General features: G+C 43.9%; 1 protein-coding gene and 2 pseudogenes across 3 annotated transcripts in view; 1 reads left to right on the forward strand and 2 right to left on the reverse strand.

The window, feature by feature from the left end:
- Positions 1-20,221, forward strand: part of LOC147903914 (sorting nexin 2B-like) — a 103,357-nt gene that overhangs the window by 73,066 nt on the left and 10,070 nt on the right. The window lies entirely within an intron of this gene.
- On the reverse strand, positions 14,377-15,599 carry LOC147903915 (uncharacterized; annotated as a pseudogene).
- LOC147903916 (uncharacterized) lies at positions 15,751-17,059 on the reverse strand (annotated as a pseudogene).

Here is a 20,221-nt window from a genome sequence, read left to right on the forward strand (position 1 = left end):
TAGTTTGCTTGATCCTTGTGGTTCCCTTGTGAGAACATTTACTACCCCCTTGCTTCAGCTGCCCTAATCTCCCTTCAGCAAGTCCACCTAAAGCTCTAGAGCATCAACTTGGCTTGGGAGCAGTCCATACAGTAGGCACTGCCATTCCCGTCAGACGGTTGTGACTAGCTCTAGCTTCAGCTCGCACTTTACGTTGCCACTTCCTGTTGCATTACAACGCCTTTCAGCTCATTTGCAGTCGCAATAGCTGCAGTCCTTTTTCAATCAGCTCTAGTTGACTCATAGCTTTAGAGTTAGTTTCTTCTAGTCACTTGTGACAAGCAGATCTGTTTACCCCTTTAGCGCTGACCTTCAGCGCATAGCTCAGGAACTGAGCGTTGCTTTTTCTGGGGATTGGTTGCTGGCTAAGTCGTCATACATCCATACCCACCAGGAACTTGCCCATACGGCATCTATGATATTGAGGTTGGTGGCCATGGGTATGTAAGATTTGGGGGGGAGAGAGAGCAAGAGAGTGAGCTGAGAGCTGAAAGCTTGAAAGCTTAGTTGCAATGAAGAGTGTGAGAGTACAATTGAAAGAGTGAGAGATAAGGTTTTGTGCTAGTGACAAAACCTTAGTAGTCACTAACCATAGTTAGTGAACTAACTGCGGTTAGGGGGAAAAACCTCTTAAAGAGGGAAAAGTACCCCTAACTAGCTTATTAAATTACATTGGTCACTGCTGAATTATATCTATAATTCTAACACCCCCCTGCAGTGCCAATGCCATGTACAAGGCTGATCAATCACCAAATGGACATAAGTTGAGGGCACTGCGAAATGCCTCAAACTTTTCACGTGGTAATGCTTTGGTGAAAATATCTGCAACGTTGTCATGTGTGGACACAAAGATCATACTGATCTCTCCTGCATGCAACTTCTCTCTGACGTAGTGATAGTGAACCTCAATGTGCTTCGTGCGAGCATGAAACACTTGATTCTTTGTCACTGCAATGGCACTCTGACTATTAGTGAGAATTGGAGAAGGACCCTCCAATGACAGATGAAGATCAGCAAATAGACGTCGCAGCCAGACACATTCAACTGTTGCTGTGAAATAACAAGCCAAAAGACTTCGTGCCCTGCAAATAACGGAAGATGCGCTTAACTGCCTGCCAATGCATAGTTTTTGGGCTGTGCATACACATGCTCACCTGAGATACTGCAAACTCAATATCAGGTCTAGTGTTGTAGAGATATATGAGGCATCCAACAGCCTGACTGTAAAGTGTGGCATCAACTAATTCTCCTGCATCATGCATTGTGAGTTTCAGCCCCGGCTCCATGGATGGGCTTACAATCATGCATGTTAAATTTGTCCAAGAGTTTCTGCACATATTTGGACTGAGACATAACAGTGCCATGTCTCTCTTGAGAGAACTGGATCCCCAAATAAAAGTGAAGCAGTCAGGTCTTCTGCAAATCAGCTTTGAAATCTGCAATATTATCTTCATTGGACCCTGTGAGCTGTAAGTCATCGACATAAAGAAGGATGACTAAAATTTCCCCCCCCATCCATCTTGATGTAGAGGGTGCTCTCAATAGGACTATTGTGCAGCCCCTTGCTGGTCAAAAAGGCATGAATCTTGGCATACCATGCATGAGGGGCCTGTTTCAGCCCATACAAAGCTTTGTTTAGCTTGCATACCTGAAGTGCATTTGCTGTAATTTCAAAGCCTGGAGGTTGTTTGACATAAACCTCTTCCAACAAGTCTCCATTTAAGAAGGCTGTTTTTATGTCCAACTGAGGAACATTCCACTCAAAATGTGCAGCCATTGCAATAACAGATCGGATGGTGGTCATCTGGGATGTAGGAGCAAAAGTCTCCTCATAATCTATGCCCTTTTTCTGAGCATAGCCTTTAGCAACCAGCCTTGCCTTGTATCTGTCAATGGAGCCATCTAGCTTCCGTTTCACCTTGAAAACCCATCGTGTGCCGATGGCATGTTTACGTGGTGGCAAGTCTACAACATCCCAAGTCTGATTTTTCTTAATGGACTGCAACTCATCGTGCATGGCATTCATCCAATGCACATTGTCCTTTGCTTCTTCGAATGTTGCAGGCTCCTCCTCATCGAGAAGAGTACGTGCATATGCTGATTCCACTGAATTAGCACCTTCCATGTGCCTTGCTGCACTGCGAGTCCTGCCAGGTAATGGAGCATCAATCTTACTTTCCCTGAGAGTTTGTAACAGCCAGTTCGGGACTGTTTTTGCTGCATGTATGTCTGCAATTTCTTGCTGAACCACTTGTTCCACTGCCTGTGGAGGTGGCAAGACATCTTGTGGCTGAACTGCAGCATTGGGAGGTGGCTGTAAATTCTGATTTGCATCAGAAATATCAGCAGGGGAACCCAAGGCAATGGGTAGCAACCCCTCAAAAACATCCTTTGAAGAAGAAGGCATATGAAATTCAGCCTGAGTGTGAGCTGAATTTTCTGCAAATATCACATCTCTATTGACAATGATCTTGCGTGTAGCAAGATTGTAGAGACGGTGCCCCTTGCTTTCTGCACTGTACCCAACAAATATGCACTTAATTGCCTTATCTGACAACTTATGCCGAAATTCAGCATACGCAAGGCATCCAAAGACTTGGAAATGATCCACTGAAGGCTTTCTCCCATTCCAGACCTCATAGGGAGTTTTTGTTTTCGAAGCCTTAGTGGGAGCCCGATTTAAGATGTAGTTGGCACACATCAGACCTTCAAGCTAGAATTTGTGAGGCATGTGTTTGCTTGTCAGCATACATCGGTCCATCTCCATAAGAGTTCTATTTTTCCTCTCAGCTTTGCCATTTTGTTGAGGGGTCAGCCTCACCGTGAGCTGATGCACAATACCCTTGCCTTTCAGAAAAGCATCAAAATCTGCAGACAAGTATTCCCCACCTCTATCTGTGCGCAATGTCTGTATCTTGAGTCCAGTTTCATTTTCAACCATGGCTGAAAAGTGTTTTAACACCATGAACACTTCTAATTTGCGCTTTAGCCCAAAGACCCAAGTGAAATTGGAGTAATCATCAATAAAAGTAACAAAGTAGAGATGACCACCCAATGATGGAGTCCTCATGGGACCACAAACATCACTGTGTATAAGCTGTAATTTGCGGACAGCTTTAATTGAACCATCCTTATTGAAGGGGAATCTATGCATCTTGCCTAAAATGCACCCTTCACAAGCATGTGGAGGAGGTATCTCAAGAGGTGGCAATGCATCAACCATAGAGTGCTTCTGAAGTGTCATCAAGCTGTTGTAATGCATGTGGCCATATTGGGCATGGCATAATTTTGCATTCTGCATGGCAGCAGTAGGAGTAGAAACTACAAGAGCATGGGCTGCTCTTTTCTCAAAAAGATCAAGCTGAAAAAGCCCCTGCAGCAGAGTACCAGATAATCTCAAGGCATAATCATTTTCCCTGTCTCGAACAGCACATTTGTCATCCTCAAAGATGACCTGAAATCCAGCCCTGTTAAGAGTGGACACTGAAAGGAGATTTTTGGTGATACCAGGCACATACAAGACATTTGAAAGTTTGAAAACTGAGCCATGAATGGCGGTAAGCTCAACTTCTCCTGTGCCACGTATTGAATATGACGAGTTGTTGGCACAAGTGACTTTCTTACCAACGGGAGGTGGATGCAAGGAAGTAAAGAGACACTTCCTAGAAGTGATATGCTTGGAGGCACCGCTGTCAAAATACCAAGTATTCAGTGTTTCATTGACACTGAAAGCTGATGCATCCGTAGAGGGGTCATAACTGCAAGTCAAAAAGACATATGTATCATCATTACAAGTGGCTGTACTATCCCGAGCATCTGGAGCAGCCAGCCTAGAATCTGAAATGCAAGATAAAAAGGCATAATCCTGTCCAACAAAGTTGGCTGCAGCATCCCCACTGTCAGATGCATGAGGACCTGAATCTGAAACAGCCATACCGGAGCTGTTTTTCTTCTCTTTTGCAAGCCTTTTCCTGCATTCTGCAATGTGATGACCTGGCTTTTTGCAGTAATGACAAAAACACTTCTTCTTGGGCTTACTTGCATCATTTTTAGCCTTTTGTGAAGGCTGTCCTGACCCACTGGAAGGCTGATTTACCGATGTCTTTGCCTGTCCCTTTGTTTTTGACTTGAACTTCGAGAGCATAGCTTGTTCACCTGCACGTGAAGGCAAGTTTTTCCTGGTTTGCTCTTCCTGAAGTAGAAGTCCTATCAACTCATGAAAAGTGAGAGGATTTGCACCCCCCCTCAATGATAAGTTCAGCGAGGTATGAAAGCTGAGATAAGACTCAGGAAGAGAATTCAGAGTGGTGATAATCATCTCTGAATCAAGAATAATCTCATTCTATGTTCAATAATTGCTCTCTGAGATCCTGTAGCTTTGTGAGGTGGACTCACATGGAGTCACCCTCTTCCATATGTGTATTACTTAACTCTCTTTTCAAAAACGATACCCTTGCATCATTCCGGGCTGCATACATGCTTTCTAAGATATCCCACGCTGCCTTTGAGGTCTTACACGATCGGATATGTGGAATGATAAATCTTTTCACTGAAAGAGAGATGCATGACAAAGCTAAGGCATCCTGTGAATCCCATCTCTTCTGATCTGGAGTAGTGGCTATAGCTGCACCAACAACTTGTTTTGTAGCTGCACCCTGTGCACGACCTCTTCCACCTCCTTGCTGGGGAGGGGTATTAGGTGCCATACCTGCTGGTCGGATCTCACCCCCATTCACATAATCCCATAAATCGCGAGAAATCAGAATATTGCGTACCATAAAACTCCAGAGGGAGTAGTTGGTACCATCCAACTTGTCTTCCTGTGAAAGACCACCGAATTGGAAATCATTCTAATTTTGCTGGGCCATATCTAGGAAAGAGATTTGAGCAGATACAAGACTGAATTCCCTTACTGGGAATGAAATGCAGAACTCCCAAAAAACACAGCCAAGCACTGGCTGTAAATGCAACTCAGATTTCTGCACTTGCACTGTTAGAAATCTGTCCAAGCATCAAAAAACTCTCCAGAATCTGCCAAAAGTGCTGCAAAACACTTAAAGAAAGGTAGTATGAACTGAAATCTCCAAAATTGCTCTCCCAACACAAAAGCCCCAAAATAGGCCCGAAATTGCAACCAGAAAGGGGCAAATTGATCAAAAGCCCCAAATGTTGCAAGAATTGCGCTCTGTCTACAAAAGCCCCAAATTTCATTGCAAAATTGTAGTGCAATCACAAAATCCCCAAATTTCTTTAAGAAATTGTACTGCAAAACTGAAAGCCCCAAATTTCGAGCTTGAAATTGCAACCAGAAAGGGGCAAATTTACTAAAAGCCCCAAATTTGCAATTTTTGAACAAAAGCCTCACATTTCAGACCAAATCTGCAGATTTGTCTGCAATGTTTGCTTCAAGTGCAGCCCCAAATTTCTTCAACACCTACAAATTGACCCTTGCAAAGAATCCTTTGTTGAAAAAGACCCTGCAAAGAAAACAACTGATGTAGGAGAATCTATGTACGGGCCTGCTGGTACGGTTGTACGGATGACATCGCTTACAACTGTACGATTGTACGATCAAGCTGTACGGATGAGCGCCCTGCTGTGTATGGACGACCTTGTACGGCAACTGTGCGGACTGGCTGCAGGAACTGTACGTTGTACGGGAGTTCCTTACAGAGCAGCTGTACGGTGAATTGATTGCAAGTGCGACTAGTACGACGAATTGATTGCAGGTGCAAGCAAGTACAGCACGTACGGTAGGTACGAAATGATGCAGGGTACGACAGGTACCGGTATGTACGTATGGCGCTGATGCAGGATGTACGGCGACGGTAGGCTGTACGACAACGGCAGATCGTACGGTCGACGATGTACGGACAGGATTGGCGCTACAGTTGTACGGTCGTGCGAAGCAGCTTCGACTGGCTATACGGAACTGACGAAGAAATGGTACGTATGGCGATCACACGTGCGGTACGGTCGACGATCACGATCAGTACGGACAGCACAGATGGAGCAGGGAGATGTTGGGCTGGAGTTGGAGGCAGAAAGCAAGAGCTGACTCTGATACCAAATGTAAGATTTGGGGGAGAGAGATAGCAAGAGAGTGAGTTGAGAGCTGAAAGCTTGAAAGCTTAGTTGCAATGAAGAGTGTGAGAATACAACTGAAAGAGTGAGAGATAAGGTTTTGTCCTAGTGACAAAACCTCAGTAGTCACTGACCATAGTTAGTGAACTAACTGCGGTTAGGGGGAAAAACCTCTTAAAGAGGGAAAAGTGCCCCTAACTAGCTTATTAAATTACATTGGTCACTGCTGAATTATATCTATAATTCTAACAGGGTAACCCCAACCATTATACTTTGATCAGCTTGTCACATAACTTTTGTAGGAGGAGCAGAGCCGTGCAAACCGGGTTGCCTCCATGCATGCAGATCAGGCCTTTGCTGCTGACCACAAAGGTAAAGGCAAGGGACGCAAGAAGTTCAGCACGTCCAAGGCTAATCCTTGTACCTCATCTCCTTCTAGCTAGGGTGATGGGAAGAAGAAAAAGAGATACAATTATTATAGGAAGCCTGGACATTGCATTTTAGAATGTGGAAAGCGCATTGCTTCAGTGAAGAAGCAACATCAAGGACTTGAAGTTTTAGATGCTTCTATTGCAGGTGAGCATAGCCATGAGGAAGCTAATATTGCTCTTGAGGATTAGGCATTTGTTGTCACATGCCATTATGATCCTTCCAAGCATGATGCAACTTTTATGTGTGGTTGGTTTTATGTCAGATTGGTTGCACTTTTCAAAGCACATTTGTGAGGGATGCTTGTTGGCACATTCTTCTTACCCTATAGGCTAGGGCAAGCAATGGAAGCTCAAGAAATGAGGGAATGAAGACGAAAACGCAAGAGAGAGCCAATATAACAAAACCCTAGGGCAAAGCACCCTAACTGGACTAAGTGTTCTAAGTGGTACATGTACTAACTATCCCAATTGACCTACTGACTGTAACTAGGCCTACAAGGCACATACCAAGGAATGAGTGGCACCTCTGGATAGCCCATAGAATGGCCTACAAACCCTCCTCCATGGTATGGGCTGAAGTATCCTGGACACATGTTAGAATACCTGAATATCTAATGTCATGGTTGCACATGTTCATCTTGTAGGGATATAGCAACCTATGACTGTACATAGTACAACAAATCAAATCACAAAAGGTACTAAGTTAAAGCTTGCCGGAAAGCTTCAAACTTAGGTTGAGGAAGAGCCTTCGTAAAAAGATCTGCCAAGTTGTCTTCAGTGGGAACATAAGACAACTGAATCTCACCTCTGCTGATAATCTCTCTGACATAGTGATAGTGAGTCTCAATATGCTTTGTGCGGGCATGGAAAACTGGATTCTGTGTAATAGCCAGAGCAACTCCGACTATCAGTGAAGATGACGGGAGGAGCTATTTGACATGCATGAAGATCTGCAAGTAACTTCCGGAGCCACACACACTCCACTGTAGCTGTAAAAGGTGCTCTGTACTCAGCCTCATAGATAGAAGTAGCAACTGTAGTCTTCTTCTTGTTGAACCAAGAGATGCATGAAGTACCAAGCATGAAACAATTGCCACTATGTGACACACGGGTGTCCGAACAACCAGCTCAATCACTATCAGTGAATTCATGCATAACAAGTGAAGAATCAGCCTCATAAATGAGGCCCAAATGTTGAGTGTCTTTGAGATACCTAAAGACCCGCTTCACGGCGTGCCAATGGTGTGTAGAGGGGCTGTGCATATATCTGCTCAACTGTGAGACAGCATACTAAAGATCAGGTCTGGTATGGCATAAATAAATTAAACAACCAATTGCCTGCTGGTAAAGGGTGACATCACATGCACCACTTCCATCCTCAGATGAGAAGTGAAAACCAGGCTCTAATGGTGTGGATACTGGCTTGCAATCCTCAAACTGAAAACGTTGCAAAAGCTGTCCAATGTACTTGGATTGTGACATCAAAATACCCCCCTCACTGCTAGCAAATTGAATGCCCAGATAGTAATGCAAAAGACCAAGATCAGACATAGCAAACGTCTTTTGGAAGTCAAGCTTAATAGCTGCAATTTGCTCAGCATGTGTCCCAGTCACAAGCATGTCATCCGCATAGAGTACTAAAATGAGCCAATCTGTTCCACTGTTGTGGATGTAAAGAGTAGCCTCAGTAGGGTTGTTCCGAAAACCAAGTGTAAGCAAATGAGCATTTGTCTTGGAATACCAAGCGGGGGGTGCCTGCTTCAATTCATAGATGGCTGTCTTTAAGCGACATACCTTACTTTTAGAACCTTCAACCTCAAAGCTAGGAGGTTGGGTAACATAGACCTCTTTTTGCAAATGCCCATGAAGAAAATCTTTCTTAATATCAAGCTGATGTACCTCTCAATGAAAATGAGCAGCAAAGGCAAGAACAATCATGATAGTAGTGATCGTGGAAGTGGGGGAGAAAGTCTCCTCAAAGTCAATGTCTTGCTTCTGAGTATAGCCCTTAGCAGCAAGACGGGCTTTGTAACGGTCCACTGAACCATCAATTTTCTGTTTAATCTTATAAACCCACTTAGTTCCAATGGCATTCTTACTAGAAGGCAAGTCACATAACTCCCAAGCGTTATTATGATAGATAGAATCCAATTAAGCTTGCATAGCCCTCAACGAACACTTATTCTGAAAGGCATCTTTATGGCATAATGGCATCCTGTAGCAACCAATGCACAAGCAACCAAATTAGCATGCTCTTTCCGGACAGCTGCTCTAGTACGGGCTGGCAAAAGAGTATCTTGTTTGATGTCTTTCAATGTGTCAAAAGGAGCCAATGGGGGACCTTTTTGGGCTCCTGTATTTCAGCTCTCTCCTAGTCAAGAGCCCTGTGCACAATATCCTGATCAAGCTGAGGCATATCTGGCTGTAAGTCATGCTGAATTTCAGGCTGCACATCTGGCTGTAAATGACCAACAGATGAACGAGGAGCAAAAACAGATGTGACATCATCATGAGAATCTTACGTAAACAAAGGCATCAAGCTGTAAAAGAGAGATGGGGCATCAACTATGGGCTGTTTTTGACAGTCCAGCAAAGGGATAGAGGAAGATTCATCAAACACAACAGCCCTACTACTGACAAAAACCTTGCCCGTGTGGGGCTGGTAGAGCTTGTAGTCCTTGCTCTCTGAGCTATACCCAATAAAAATGCATTTGACAGCTTTATCATCCAACTTTGTGCGTGTTTGAGAAGGCACATGTGCATATGCCAAGCATCCAAAAGTCCTCATGTGAGAAATCCTTGGCTTATCATCTGTCCAAGCCTCATATGGTGTGATGTTGTATTCAATGCCTTGGTGGGACATCTATTCAAAATGTAATTTGCACACATAATGGCATCCAACCACAACTTGTTAGGCAAGTGCTTGCCTTTCAACATACACCTGGCCATCTCCATGACTGATCTATTTTTTCTCTCAGCCACAGGATTCTGCTGAGGAGTGTAAGAACAGAAATTGTGATGCAGGTATCATGAACATTATGAACATCAGGATTATACTGACATGTAACAAGAAAAGCCCAATGCTGGTCATGTGAAAAATTTAGCCGACTCTCATGTCGATCATTTGGACTAGGATAACCAGATACTGCAAGACTAGACTCTTTCTTCTTCTTCTTAGATGCAATTCTCTTCCTGCATTCAGAAATGTCATGCCCAGGTTTCTTGCAATAGTTGCATCTCTTTTTCCTCTTCTTATCCGCTTTTCTTCTTTTCATCCGCTCTTCTTCTTATCCGCATAAGAAGAAGCATCATGGGAGTGACTAGCATGTGAATGAGAGCTGAAACCTTGCCTTTGCCTTTGTTTTTATGTTGGGCAGCAAGGGCTTGATCACTAGCCATAGAAGCAAGCATCTCAAACGAATCATCCTTGCTGCTAACCATAGTGCTGAAATTCAAGGCAAAAGCACCAAATGGCAATCCAAATGAGAGGAGGGCAACCTTTCAAAATCGAAATGCCAATCACTGCTCAAGCTTCAAAGCTTTTCATTGCAAAATACTTGGATGCCTTAAGGTGTACCTGCTGCAAAAAAAATCCCCAAAGGCAACACGAGGCCTTCCAAGGCAACATTAGGCCTTGCCACAATGCAAATGAAGCAAAGAAAGGATTGTTTTGCGGAAATTGGAAATAACTACTGCAACAGAGGATATGTAGCCCAAAAATACAGCAGGGATAAGGCTCCAAATGCGAGTAGAGACATTCACCCTTGAAGGAGAGGTGAAAAGGACAACAAATGGCAATGTGAGATGCCAAGAGAAGCCTGGAAATGAGAGTTACAGAAAGAGAGAGTGTTCTCACGAGGAGGAGAGCACTTCAAAATGAAAGGAGGGTGATCCAATGGAGGGAATCTTGCAGCCCGAGGCAAAGGGAAGCCAAATGAGGGAGAACGGGCTCAAGGAGAGGCCTCCGAGTAGCAGCAGCAAGCTCCAAATGTCTTCAAACACCGACACGCGCCTTGAAATGAAGAAATGTGTCGAACCAATGCTTCAAATGGTTGGCACGAGCTTCGAGGCATGTTCGGACTGTGGCAAATGCTTCAAAGGAGATCCGTACAGCAATTAATGGGTTGTATGACGGCCATACAACGTTAAATGCAGGCCTGACAGGTCCTTACAGCAATTATTGCACCTCTGATAGGTCTGTACTGGGGTGGGACAGCAATAAATGCAGCTGAAATCCATCCGTACAAGTACATGTACTAACTATACCAACTGACCTAACTGACTGTAACTAGGCCTACAAGGCACATACCAAGGAATGAGTGGCACCTATGGATAGCCCATAGAATGGCCTACATTCCCAAGGATGGGACTGCTGTGCATCCCGGAAGTACACTTGGTTTATAGTGATGTATGCGGATTGATGCGAACCCCATTGTTGGAGGCTACTCTTACTTTGTCATTTTTGTGGATTACTTTCACCAAGCACACTTGGGTTTACCCTTTGAAATCCAAGTCCAATGTCTTCACTTATTTTAAGCATTTTCTTACCATGGCTGAAAATAAGAGCAGACAAAAGCTCCAGAAACTCTGTACTGACAGTTGCATAAATACATGTCCCATGAATTCTCTAAATTTTAAGTAGTCGGGGGCATCATACATCAGCCATACACATTGCAGCAAAATGGGGTTGCAGAGTGGAAGAACATGACTCTAATGGAATTGCCGAGTGTATGCTAAAGGGTAAGTCTTTGCTAACAAATTTTGGTTAGATGCGGTCATGTGTGCCAACTGTGTGCTGAATAGAGTACTAATCAGGAAGACCATTACTTTCTATGAGACATGGACATGCCATAAACCAATGCTTTCACATAGGAGAGTCTTTGGTGGTTTGGCATATGCACATGCACCCTCTCAGTTGAGGTACAAGTTGGAGGATAAGGCAATAAAGTGTATTTTTATTGGCTACAGCTCACAAAGTAAAGTTACAGATAGTACCAGCCTAGCATTGTGAAAGTCATTGTTAGTAGAGATGATGTTTTTGCTGAGCAAGCAGCTTTGCCTTGGCTGGACTGTCAAAAACAGCCTTCTGTTAATTCCTCTATTGTCTTTGACTCATTGCTGCCTCTCTTCAGGTCCGGTGCAGATTTGAGATCAGCCATTGGAGAGTTTACCTCACCCAGCTGCAAGCAGTTCTCAGCCTCAGATTTATGTCCATGCTCAGCCTAATATGCCGTTTAGCGTGATGATAATGCTATTGAGCAGGCAATAACTGAGGAAAGGGCTGTGATTAGACAGCACAAAGCAGGACCAAGATGGCTCTTGGATACTCTTAAGGACAGCAAGCAGGCTGAACCTTTGGCTGCCTGTACAAGAGTTGCGCAATGTAAGATGCAAGACCATTTTTTGGATGTTGCATTGACTGCCACAGCTTGCAATGAGGAGCCTTTGTGCCATAAGGATGCATTTGACAACAAAGAGGGGATGGATGCTTTGAAGGTAGAATGGATTCCATTCACCAAAATGGCACATGGGAGTCGTGTGACGTCTCCCGGCAAGCGTGCCATTGGCACAAAGTGGGGCTACACGTTGAAGTGGAAAGCTAATGGCCACGTAGATGACTACAAAGCCCGTCTTGTTGCCAAGGGCTATGCTTAGCAGCACGGAATTGACTTTCAGGAAACTTTTGTCTCCACTTCACGCATCACTACCATTTGGTGTCTCATCGCTATTGCAACTCACGGGCATTGGGAAGTGCATCAGCTAGATATCAAGACTGCCTTTCTTCATGGTGTCTTGTTTGAAGAAGTCTATGTTAGCGAACCTCATGCTTTGAGGTTGAGGGATCTGAAAATAAAGTATGCCGGCTGTATAAGGCCTTATATGGATTGAAGTAGGCACCCACGGGCGTGGTATGCCAAGCCAAGATTCATGTGCATTTGATACGCCTTGGTTTTCAGAACAGCCCAATTGAGACAACACTTCATGTTCAGAAGTGTGGAGCAGATTGCTCATTCTTATACTTTATGTGAATGACATGCTTATCATTGGGCCATTTATAGAGCAAATTGCAGCCTTTAAGGCTGATTTGCATGAATCTTTTGTGGATGACAGATTAGTTGCATCATTATCTTGGCATTTAGGTTGCTCATTTTGAGGGGGCCATTATTGAGCCAGTCTAAGTATATTAGACAGCTCTTGCATTGCTTTCGTTTTAAGGATTCTAAGCTTGTTTCAATGCCTTTGGAGCTTGGCTTCCTTTGTTCTCAGAGGATGGCAGGGAATCTATTTCCCAGGTAAGCAGGTTCATGCACAGACATAGTACATAGCATTGGCAGGCAGTGAGACGTGTCTTCCTTAATTTGAAAGGCACACAGCTTTGGGGCTTCTCTATGATGACACATTTTCACGGATCATCCATGCTTTCACAGATAGTGACTGGGTTGGTTGTTGTGACACGAGGTTGCCACATAGTGGCAATATTGTTCTATGCTTGGGATTTCATATCTTGCTTCAACAAGAAGCAACCCACAGGTTCTACTTCTAGTTGTGAGGCTGAGTACATGGCAGCCCTTACAGCTATTGCGGAGTGTGTCTAACTTGGTACACTACTTGCAGATATTGATGTTGGCCAACAATCTACATTAACCGACAGAGTGCTTTGGCTATTGCGTGCAATCCCGTGTTTTATGCGCGTAAAACAAGCACATAGAGCTTCCCTATCATTATGTCAGGGAGAGATTGTTTGTTGGAGACATACTATTGTCCTATGTTCCGAGGGAGGACAACTTGGCAAATCTTTTCACAAAGGCTCTAAGGCAACCCAAGTTTGAAGCTTTTCATCAAGCTTTACATTGGTACCATAATTTGCTATTCCTGTACTATCAAAGATTGCTATTATCCATCACGGATGAACGTGGGCAATCATGATTTAGTTTCCAGTTAATCCTATGATGTTTCCAGGATACTTCAGCCATACCATGGAGAGGGGTTTGTTGCCACATATTTCATGGGATGAGCTCGAGACATTTAGTCCTAAGTTTTGCACACTTGTACTTTCATTCTTATCTATTTTTGTAAGTACACTTGAGGTTTCTCCTTCCATTGCACTCTGCTATACATTTTTCAAGAAAAGGAAAAGTCAAGTTTTTGAGAGATTTCAGGAATTGAGGTCTGATCATGGTAGTGAATTCAAGGTTGATGTCTTCATTTTCCTTGTAAGAACTATGGAATTTGGCTTAGAAACGTATAAATAAATAAATAAATAAATAAGATATCTTATTAGTTATTAGTAATTTATAGTAGATACTGAGATGCATCATGCTGCATGTGCCATGGCCCATGCACATTGCACTTATTACTAGAACATTCACGATACATCATACAATATACTACATGGAAAATTTTAAATTTCAGTCCTCTTTACAAATTAAATTTAGAACTTCAAAGTATTGCAACTGATGACTGGAGTCTCATAGAAATAATGAATGATGAATCATAAATCTACTTAGTACTTACTACTTACAACTATGAACATTCAAAGTTAAAACTTAAAACTGAAAAGTAAATAGATATTATACTGTAGTACCATGAATCATACATGTAGCATGATTCATAATAAAGAGTAAAGTTAAAAGTATCAATATGAATCATACATGTAGCATGATTCATAATAAAGAGTAAAGTTAAAAGTATCAATATGAATCATGACTGAGAACTCAAAAGACGTGTGTCAGAGACTCAGGTCCTAACAATGAAAAGAGAAGTCTCAAGCTGAAAAATAAATAGTGCCAGGTAATAGACACTACTAGTAACTACTCATGACTCAAGGCTCATCCTCATCAGATGAGGCACTGGATCTAAAATCCCCGTCTGTGATAGTATTGCCCTCACTTTCATATTGTGGCTCCACTACAGCCACATGAATGTCATCTTGCTCTGAGTTCGACTCATCGTCACCCAGCAACAACGCCTCATCATCTGGCAAGGAGACCTCCCCATTTGTGAAGGACTGTGAAGTATTGGCTCTCTGCTTGTTGCCTTGACGAGAATAAATCCTTACTCCTCCTTCAGATCCTTCTGAACCACTTCGAATAGTACATCCACATCCTCGTCCACGACCTCTACCTAGGCCTCTGCCTCTCAATGTTGTAACTACAGCTCTATGACGTGAACGAGTGACACGCCTGTCAATGGTCTCAAGCTCCCTATGGAGCTGTGCGTATATCTGCTCCTCATCATCTTGCAATGGAGCATAAGCACGTTGCTTGTTGATGTCAATTGTAGTGGGATCTACCTGCAAATAGATTCCAATTCAAAAATGGATGGATTACATACTCTATTTTCTTAAACATTGTTCAAACTATAACCATTTTTTGCTTAACTAATAACATTTACTATACCTGCATAGGACCTTCCAATGCCTTTAACTTTCTGATAAGCTTCAAGTTGGCACGACAGTATACAGGTCGCTCAAGCTAGCTCGTGGTCAACTTGTTTCTTATCTTTGTATGGATGAGGGAGTAAGAGCTCCAGTTTCTCTCACATGCCCCTGCTGAGCACTCCTATTGCCATGGACATTGGAGTTGAATCTTGATCAATGCAAAGTGCCAAAGGCTAAAGCAATAACTATTAACCATACTATAGTTGCGTAAAACAATAAATATTGAATATTATAAAAGTATTGTTACTATTGTAAAACAATTGAAGCTTCTAAATTCTAATCCCAACCTGTGACAAAACACGAAGAGCACAAGCTCGCAGCTGAGGAGTGGAGTACCCGTACGTCTCCCACCACTCAATGGGTTTCACACAAATCTCCTTTCTTCTCGAAGTGGGTCGAGAGAAGGAAACACTCACGCTGTTTATGTACTGCGTCAACTGCGAGTCAAGCTCCAACTGCATGTCGTCATTGTAGACACGAAAAAAGAATGCATCTTTGTCTGCAAGCAATGTGGGCTTATTGAACAGCTCCGGAGACCTGAACAGTGGATGCAACATATTTGCAAGGCCATGGATAGGCCTTCACATCTACCTCCATCTACTCTCAACAAGCTCTTTTATTTCTTGCAGCTAATAATTGTCAATACCCCATCCAGCATTGGTAAGATTCAGCTTTCAAAAAGCATAAACTATAATACTAATAAAATTCAAAGCATAAACTATAATACTATTAATATAGGGAAAAAACATGAGATGCTTACTTCGAAGGTGTGAGTGTGTCACATCGTTCTAGGGAGGCTCGCAACTGATCCATAAAGTGAGTAACAAGGCTAAGAGTGCTTCCCTCCATATCAGATATCCGCAAGACAGCAAGGAGAGGATGAAGGGCTTTCACTATGGCTTGCATATCACTCCAAAATGCATGATCCAAGCACATGCTCTGAATTGCCATGCTCTCTGACCGAGTAGAGTCATTCCACTCCAGCCACATTTGTGACACAACTGTCTGTCGGAGGGCTGCATGTATGGCAAGAAGACGCTCCAACACAATGTGCATATAGGCAAAGCGTGTCTTCGATGGCTGAATGATATCAAGAATACTATGCTCTCTGAAAATAGCCAATGCCTTCGGCTTTTTCTTTAGGGAGGAGGTAATGGTAGTAGCATCCTGCATGACAGTAGCAATCCATGGAAGCTTGCCTATGTCCTCCATGAGGAGATCTAGGCAATGTGAAGCACAAGGTGTCCATACAATGGATGGAAACTCTTGCTCAACAAGCTCACCCATCCTCACACAGTTACTTGCATTATTGGTTATGACCTGGACCACATTCTCAGGACTCACATCAATAATAGCCTGGTGGATGTGCTGAAAGATAACCCCTCTTGTAATGCTAACACCGCACTTCCCTGTGTCTACAGCCCTCAAGAAGTATGTGCCAAGGCTAATATGTTGAGAATGCCCCTTCTCCGAACGTCACTCCAACCATAAGAGAGAATGCTACAACCAAAATTTTTCCATCCCTCCTTAATGGGATCAATTTCTTTGTTGATCCTAGCTATCTCCTTGTCAAGCATAGTTGTGCGCATCACCTTGTAGGGAACCCCTGTCCATGTGTCTGAAGGCCCCATAGCTGCAACTGCCTTAATCATTCTCTTCCACTGTGGAGTGTTCAAAACATTGAAAGCAAAATTACATTCAACAACTGTCCTGCCAATCTCAATATCTGCAATGTGTTGTCGCTCTTTCTGCCAACTCTTTGAAGTCAATGCACCTGGTATAGTTTTAGTGTGACCTCTAGATGAAGATGGAACAAGAGAAGGGCTAGACTGAGGACTAGGAGCTGTTCTAGCCCTCTTCTCTACCTGAGAAGACTCACCACAAGCCCTCCTCTCTACCGGAGAAGACTCCCACAAGCTGTGGAATCTGCAGCCTCGTCATCTAGAACCTCCATCAAACTCTCCTCTTGTGCAGCTCTATCCGAGGAATTAGGCTCACGAAAATAGCGCGGATGGTCTAATAATTTTATGTGCAAGATTGGGGGGAACTTTAGGACATCCGCCATTGCCTCTGCCACCAAGGCCCGATAGATGGCGAATCAATCGTGTCACCGAGCTTGTGGCAGGCTCTCCACAATAATTACATCTCCACTCCTTTGCACCTGTCCCTATTACAGGATTTGGGTCTAGTATAGTGGTGTGGGCGCTCCATAGGGGATTCACAGGTTTAGGCATGCTGCTGAGCTGCAATAGAATATTAACAAGAGGGAATTAGAGCAGCCCCAAACGAATCCAAAACAACAAGTGACGCAACAGCAGCCACGTGTGACGATAAAGGTATTCAGGGGGTGATAATTTATATCGAAATTACATGTGAAGGTTGTGACTTGAAGCTTCCCTCCAACGTCCACGCAAAAGGGCTAAGGCTGAAGCGTTGAAATCAGACGGAGCTAGTAGAAGATTGCGTTTGAAAGGCCTGAAGGGGGAAGAAGAGTAAGAGGGAGAGAGTGTGAGAGAGAGAGGACTCAAGTGTGCGGGTGTGAAGTGATGAGCCACACCACAAACTCATTAGTTTTATTAGGATTAGGTTTTATCCTATGACTGTCTTAAGACAGTCATAGATGTCTTATCTTTAATAAAGGGGTGGCAATGTGCCTTTACCCCAACAACCTCCCACCTAAAGGCCAATGTGCCTAAAGGGGAGAAAAGAATAAAAATTACAGCAATATACAGTTACTGTATACAAGACCATAAAATAAGAATGGTCTCATCCTAATCCTATGATGTGGCGGCAATGTGCAAACCGCTCAGTAGGCAAGCTCTTAGTGAGCAAATCTGCAGGATTATCATCAGTATGCACCTTCACAAGCTCAAGTCGCTTGTCTTCCAGTACCTCCCTGATGAAATGATATTTCACATCTATGTGCTTGGTCTTCTGATGAGACCGGATTCTTTGCCAACATGATAGCACTCTGACTATCACAATGCAAAACTGGCATATCTCCTGTAATGCCCAAGTCTCCCACCAGCCGAGTAAGCCATATTGCTTCCTTGCAAGCCTCAGTGGCTGCAACATATTCAGCTTCAGTAGTTGACAGTGCAATGCATTTCTGCAACCGAGACACCCATGATATAGCACCTCCTGCAAATGTGAAAATATTGTTGGGGTAAAGGCACTGGCCACCCTATGTAAATAGTACTTTATGTTGTACTTTAATGTAGGACACTTAAGTACACTAAGTACACATTTGTACTTAGATGTACTTAAGGGTTACTACCTTATCCATAATAGATATATATGTGTGTACTTGGGGAGGTACCACTCACTCATTGTGATTATCCCCACTATTGTGTGTGCAGTGAGTCTCTCTACTCCCTACTCTATCTCCCTCACACTCTATCAACTGGTATCAGAGCCAACGGGCTCTCTCCCTCCGCCTCCACTCCCATCTCTCCCTAGCCTACCCCTACCGTACGGACAAGTCCGTACGGCCGTACGTCGTCCGTACAGCCGTACGGACGGATCGCGAAGGGCGTCTGCAAGCGCGGGTTTGTACGGACGAGTCGCGATAGCGAGGCTGCAAGGGCGCAGGCTGCAACGGCGAGGGCGCGGGCGGCGTAGCTGCAAGGAGTAGCAAAGAGCGCTGACGCGGCTGCATCAGCGCAGGCCACGGCTGCTGACGCGGCTGCATCTGCGTGGCCAGGGCTGCAAAGCGCAGCTGTATCGGCGTGGCCAGGGCTTCAAGGCGTGGCTGCATCGGCGTGGCCAGGGCGGTAGGGCTCCTCCTCTACGTGGAATCCAGCATCGAAATCGAACGTGCTGAAGTTATCCAGCAAGGGCTGCGTGCACTCCAATCGAAGCAGGAACAAGTTCTCCGTCAAGCGTGCAAAGGTACGCAAGGTACGGGTGCACCCTGTGCAAGGGCACACATTGCTGTACTTTCCTGCTCTTCGACAGCAGATTTTATTTCTGCGTTAACACGCACATCGAGGAGGATCTTTGAGTCTCACTGGGCTCATACATTGAGGAGGAATTCTTTACTGTTTATCCGTTGTCCACGGGACAGCACTGTACTTCGCCATTGGCATATGAGCCAGGTGTTCTACTTGGGGCAGGGCTTACACTCGCACTGAGGCTTAGCTTATGCCGCAAACAGTGTCGAGACAGGTCTTATCACTTGGCCAGTGATTGTACACAGTGTTGGCACTGGGTATATGCATTGGTCAGATCTATTTAGACACATGCAGTGTATGCTATTGGATGCAGGTCAAACGACATGCAGTCACATGCCTTGTGAGCAGTAGCAGTTGATGCCATTTACTGTGTTAATGCACGGAATGTGCCGTCAATTCAAGGGGCTTTTGATGCTATTATGCGTGGGACAAATGCTTTAATTTGTTGCTGCAAGTACATCCACATTTGGTACAGATTTGGTCGATTTTGACCAAGTTTGACTTTCATCAAATTTGGGGCTTTTGTTGCCTGACCGGCAATCTGTCAAGTGGGAGCACTCTACATGCATCAGACTATCTCGTGGAGCACTACTATGCTTTGAAAGTGCAAATTTGACTTACAGTGTTTGGTCAAAGGTCAATCTTTTCTTCATGCATTCAAAGGGCTTTTGAGCCACCTCACTTCCAAACTGCAAATTCAGTTGGGGGGGAAGTTTCTGGAGCATCTGGAGGTCTAAAATCAGGGATTTTCATCAAAAAATCAGAGATTTACTGTTTTTTTTTACAGTCCGGGACTGTCAAACAGCAGGTTTGACCATATTTGACTATCAAAAAAGTCAAAAAGTACTGCTACTTTTTCAGAAAACAGTTCTGGGATTTTTCTGGAGCACTTTGAAGGAGCTGTACCGCACTTTCGCCAGCAGACCAGACAACAACAACTTGCTGTACTGTTTCTGCAGCAAGTGGGAGAAAGACTTTCAGTTGGTTTTATGCCACTGAAACAGTACCAAGTTCATTTTCTGATCGTACTTCCGCTGCGGGGGAATTTTCTTGGAGTAACTAGTGCTTAATTGCACGACTACAGGGAGTCAAACTCTATTTTCTTTACCATGAGTTCCGGCAGCGATGTGTCGTCCTTGTTTCAGATAAAGAAGCTCGAAGGAGCTAAAAATTACGACATATGGAGGACACAATGCTACAATGTGTTGATGCAGAAGGACCAGTACAAACCTATAAAGGAGAAGGGTGTTAAGCCCTCCAACATTACTGATGAG

Source organism: Dipteris shenzhenensis, chromosome 3, assembly GCF_047967505.1.
Source record: "Dipteris shenzhenensis isolate YYH24624 ecotype China chromosome 3, Dip_SZ_1.0, whole genome shotgun sequence".
NCBI lineage: Eukaryota > Viridiplantae > Streptophyta > Polypodiopsida > Gleicheniales > Dipteridaceae > Dipteris > Dipteris shenzhenensis.